Source organism: Urtica dioica, chromosome 4, assembly GCF_054948205.1.
Source record: "Urtica dioica subsp. dioica isolate 48M chromosome 4, U.dioica_male_clone48M_v1_H2, whole genome shotgun sequence".
In the NCBI taxonomy this organism is placed as follows: domain Eukaryota; kingdom Viridiplantae; phylum Streptophyta; class Magnoliopsida; order Rosales; family Urticaceae; genus Urtica; species Urtica dioica.
In genome coordinates this window covers 23,038,287-23,044,023 of record NC_142759.1, presented here as the reverse complement: position 1 = coordinate 23,044,023, position 5,737 = coordinate 23,038,287, and the positions used below count along the sequence as shown (strand labels likewise).

The 5,737-nt window shown below is 38.9% G+C and overlaps 1 pseudogene; it reads left to right on the top strand.

Annotated features, from left to right (window-relative positions):
• Positions 1-3,271: 3,271 nt before the first annotated feature.
• LOC149401276 (L-type lectin-domain containing receptor kinase IX.1 pseudogene) lies at positions 3,272-5,347 on the top strand (annotated as a pseudogene).
• Positions 5,348-5,737: the final 390 nt, after the last annotated feature.

Sequence of the window (5,737 nt, the reverse complement as noted above, 5' to 3'; positions counted from 1 at the left end):
TTATTGAGCAAGTTTTGGTTTGGGGCTTGAATGAACAAAATTACAAATTAAATGGCAAACCGGGTATCAAAAAAATTATATCTCATCAAAACACTACTAAAAGTATCCAAAAATAAGCTACTCTATATTTTGATCGAAATCATTGAAAGGAGTAGTAGAAGCGGCCATTTCCCTTTCCGATTCGCCACCAATCAAAACATTCAAAGAAGGCTCAACTGTGGCGCACTCCCACCAGCCCAAGGGCCCATCTAATCCATTGACCCGTAAATTGAGTTAAGACATCAATAACAAAAAATAAAAAAAATAAAAAATTAGAAAATGGCTTCTCTCCTCCTTATCCGAGTTCCCCCTAAAGTCGCTCAAAAGAGAAAAATATATAAATATTACGATAAACCCCTCTTTTTAACTCTTTCCATAATCATATATTATGTACATGTTGGCTTCACTCTCACCATATACTTTAGTTTATCTAAAACAAGGTTTAAAATACCGTTTTCATTGCCGTTTCGAGCCTCCTAATTTACGAAAAAATCGTCATGCCGATGGAAAACCGAACAGAAAAATTGTGGAAAATGGCAAATGAAATGCTGTTTTCGATGGAAAACCGACGTGCCGATGGAAAACCGAACGGAAATAATGTGGCGAAACAAAAGAATACACACACATTTATATATATATATATATATATATATATATATATATATATATATTTGTGAATGTAGTTCAAATTTAAAACACTTCAAATTATACATATCTAGCATAAATGTTCCATATTGAATGACATACAACCAAATTGTTCATGAAATAAATATGTTTTATAAACATATAGTTACAATAGAAAATTAAATGTATCAATAGAATACCGATGGATGTTTCGGTTGTGGATAAAACTCGGTTGGTTTTCTTGAAGCTCGCAATATTGAGACCAAGTGAAATTCCCTTTGTACGACTATCGGAAGTTTTGAACATGCATGTCCTAGTCGGCTTGATCGTACCCCACAGCTTCACTTATTAGTGGACATCCTGGTGCACAAGTTACAATGTGCTCAGCACACCATCTTGAAATATTATTATTACAAAAAATTAGCTAAATAAGCCACCAAACCTTCACGAATTGAGAAATAGCCAACCTTTGGTTAATTTTCTGTAAGTAGCCAATTTGATTACGTGACATTCAATTTAACGTTTGTGATTTACATGTTTGCCCTTTTTCCATTCTCGGCTGGGAATTAATTTTGGCAATTATTTTTTAAAATTTTGAATTGCACGGTCTGAAGATGAGTGACCTGTGATTAATTGAGTGTATTTATTTTGCATAGTTGACTTTACTATTATAGTAAGATTTTATTCTCAATTTGAAGTGCATTTAGTTGTGCGATGGCTTATTTTGGGATACTATTTTTATTACCAAAAATGAAGTGCAAATTGATTACGTGATAATATATTTTAGAATACTTGTTTATTGACTAGGATATACACGGAAATTTTTGTTTATTTTGTGTGTTTTAATGTTGGACGAAATTAAAAAAAAAATTGTTATTTACGTGCATTTACAAAAATACATTTGTTATTTACATTATTTTACATGTTATTTACTGTCGTAATTTACATGTTTGCCCTTTTTTCCATTTCTCGGCTGGGAATTAAATTTGGCAATTTTTTTTTTCGAATTTTGAATTGCACGTCTGAAGATGCGTGACTTGTATTTAATTGAGTGTAATTATTTTGCAAAATTGACTTTACTGTTATAGTGCAAATTTTATTTCCAAATTGAAGTGCATTTAGTTTGCGTGATAATATATTTTAGGATACTATTTTTATTCCCAAATTGAAGTGCAAATTGATTACATGATAATATATTATGATACTACTTTTATTGGCTAGAATATACACATAATTTTATTGTTATTTTCTGTGTATTAATGTCAGACGAAATTCAAATAAATATTTGTTATTTACGTGCATTTACAATGAATATACTGTAAATATGCTTTGTATTTACAATGAATATACTGTAAATATACTTTGTATTTACACGAATATACTGTAAATATGTTTTGTATTTACACGAATATACACCATGCGAACAAAAACGGATCATCCTATTCTGTACAACCAAATAACCATTGAAACTCATCTTCCTCATCAGGCAAATCACCGACCCATCTTCCTTGGGCGTCGGAGCCTTCTCGCAGGCCTTTGCAATCCCAGCCATGTAACAACCTCGAATCATGGTGTTTCACATGTAGGTGTTGGGGCTGTGGAGCCACGGGAAGAGAGCAAGGAAGATGGCCTTTGCAATCCCGGCCATGTAACAACCTTGAACACCCATTTTTGCCTTCTTCAATTGTTTTGGTCTATTTACATATGCATTCAACAATTTTTTAAACCTAATTTCAACGGAAAAAACCATCTCATACCGAAGAAGAACAACCCATAAACAAAAAAAAAAAATCATGTACAAACACACCCCTAAGAGAAATCGTGTTAACTGTGAATTAAATCGGGTACAAACATACATTTTCTCGTCGATTTCGTCTTTCGTTCGTCGTTCGTCCGATGATTTTTAATTTTTTCCTCGTCTTCCTCTCTTTTTCTCTCGGCTTCCAATCTTTTTTTTTTTTTTTGGTAAACAAAATGAAGAAAAGTGGCGTGTTCAAATGGGTATAATTGGTTAATGAACAACCTTCCCTCGATTTTCGGGATTTAAAATCAATATCGAATAAAATCCTCCCACAATTTGTGCGAGTAGTTATGACCGAATATTTGTTTTCCATTTAAATTAATAGACTGAAAATAATAGGCGGGAATTTGGCTGGGGTTATTTGAGGTCATTCACGTATATTAACATGTTGTAAATAGATTGCTGTGACTATTAACAGAAAATTAATAAAAGGTTGACTAAAACCAAAACCTCAGCGGCGTGGTTATATACCTATATAACCCTTATTATTATTATTATTATTATTGTAATTCATTTATCATTAATTACATTTGTATCCTTGTACGTAGTATCTAATAATAAAGTATCGATTCATAATCCGAATAAAGTCAACGTACGGAAAAGTATCACACTGAAATTATATGAATAAATAAAAAAGGGAATCATAGACAGCTGGAGGAAAGACTCAATCAACGCTCTCAACACAATACATATCATGTATGTTGATAATCGTAAGATATATTTGATCGATTTCCTAAACATTCACTATACTGATAAAAATCATTGAATAATACCTGATGATAATCATGATCGATTTGATCTTGCTGTTGCTGTTGATGCTTGCTCCGCAAGGAACCGTCTCTTTCAGCTTCGAATTTGAGAGCTTCGAGAACGCCACTGAGATCCGATTCGAACGAGACGCTGAGAACCGAGGGCGAGTCATCGAGTTGACGAATATATCCGGCAAAATGGAGTTCAGCCAAGGCCGTGCCTCGTACAGGAATCCCGTCCAGCTGTGGGACCCGCGGACGATGCAGCTCGCTGACTTTGCTACCCACTTCACGTTCTCCATAAAGAATCTCAGCAGTATCCCCGCGGACGGCATGACCTTCTTCCTCGCGCCGTTTGAGCCGGACATGGCACGGAACTCCGGCGGCGGGAACTTGGGCCTCCTCACCAGGTCCGGCAGTAGCACCGACGAGCGCGACGATAGCACCTTCGTCGCTGTAGAGTTTGACACGGCCCAGAACGAGCGCGACCCTCCCTACCCGCACATCGGGGTCGATATCAATGACCCTATCTCAAAGGCGACCGCCAAGTGGGAGGGTGGTGATTATTTGACGGACGGCCGGGTCGCGACTTCGTGGGTGAGATACGACTCTGCTACTCGTAACCTAACTGTGCCATTGGCTTACGGTAACAATTCTGTTGCACTTTGGTATCAAGTGGATTTGAGAAACCGTTTGCCTCAAAAGGTAAGGGTTGGTTTCACAGCAGCAACCGGGAATTACTATCAGACTAATACACTTCACTCTTGGTCCTTCAACTCCTCCTTGGACTTGATCCAAAAAAACACAGGTTCGGGAGCTCCGATTCCAAGCCCGGAGTTACCTCCTTCGGGGAATGGAAAATCCGGATTAGCTATTGGACTGGGCCTGGGTTTGGGTGGTGCGGCGGTCTGTGGCATCGTAATATATCTTTGGTTGGTTTGCCTGAGAAAAAGGAATACCAATAATGCAGAAGCAGAGGATGAATTTGACCCGGAGATCGATGGAGAGTTTGAAAATGGAGTTGGGCCAAAGAGGTTCACTTACGCTCAGCTGAAAGCAGCAACCAGTGATTTCTCGGACAAAGGGAAGCTTGGGCAAGGCGGGTTTGGTAGTGTCTACAAGGGGTCTTTCGGCGACGGACAGTTCGTGGCGGTGAAGAGAATCTCCAAGGCGTCCAACCAAGGACAAAAGGAATACGTCTCAGAGGTTAAGGTCATAAGCCGGTTGAGGCACCGCAATCTAGTGCAGCTCATTGGGTGGTGCCACAAGCAAGGAGATTTTCTTTTGGTCTACGAGTATTTGCCAAATGGAAGCCTCGATTCCCATCTTTTCCCTGGCGGGAGATTTCTGACCCCTTTGCCTTGGGAGACAAGGCACAGGATTGCACTTGGGTTAGCCTCGGCGCTGCTTTACCTTCATGAGGCGTGGGAACAGTGCGTGGTCCACAGAGACATCAAGTCAAGTAACATCATGTTAGATGCCAATTTCAACGCCAAGCTCGGAGATTTCGGGCTCGCTAGGTTGGTCGACCATGAATACAGCTTGTACACGGTGGCGTTCGCCGGCACGATGGGCTATATCGCTCCCGAGTGCCACGAGACCGGAAAGTCCAGCAAGGAGTCCGACGTGTACAGCTTCGGTGTGGTGGCTTTGGAGATCTGTTGTGGAAGGAGGTCGATTCTCACAAACCCTATCGAAGAGAACAGAGCGAGGCTGGTGAATTGGGTGTGGGAGCTCTACGGTAAAGACGAGATTCTTGAGGCCGTGGATGAGAGACTTTTCATGGAATTTAATGCGCAAGAGATAGAATGCTTACTAATGGTGGGGCTGTGGTGTTGCCATCCGGATCCGGCTTCTCGACCGGCGATGAAGCAAGTGATGAATGTTTTGAGCTTTGAAGCCCCGCTCCCATATAATCTGCCGAGAGAGTTTCCAAGGGCAACCTATTGTATGTCTTCATTTAATGTAAGTCTCGATTCTTGTACTTCATCAGCATATACGGGGAGTTCTACTGCCTCGGCCAATTCCGCCGTGAATAACGCTTCTAAACATTTGTTGAAATCTGATTGTTGAATTTTTTCATGTATTCCGATCCTCCGTTGTTTCCAAATTTTGAACTTTTTTTTTTTCTGTTATGAAGTCTAAAAAACATTTGTTGAATGCTGATTGTTGAATTTTTTCTTTTATTCCGATCCTCCGTTGTTTCCAAATTTTGAGCTTTGTTTTTTTTCTGTTATGAAGTCGGTGAATCATATAGTGGATTTCTTTCACCAATTTGTAATTTTACTTGATATCCAATCATGTAAGATTACTGTATTGTCAGTATTGTAAGGTACGTCAGTTTTACTTAATACACACGTAACTTTATCCTGGTTTGACAAATGTGTCTACAGCCAGTCTTCGTGGCTTCATTATTTGTCTGAAACTATTTGCGAGCTCAAAATTTCCTCACACAAAGTTCTCTCATATGCAAGATTACTGTATTGTAATTTTACGTAATATTCAATGATGTAAGATTATTGTA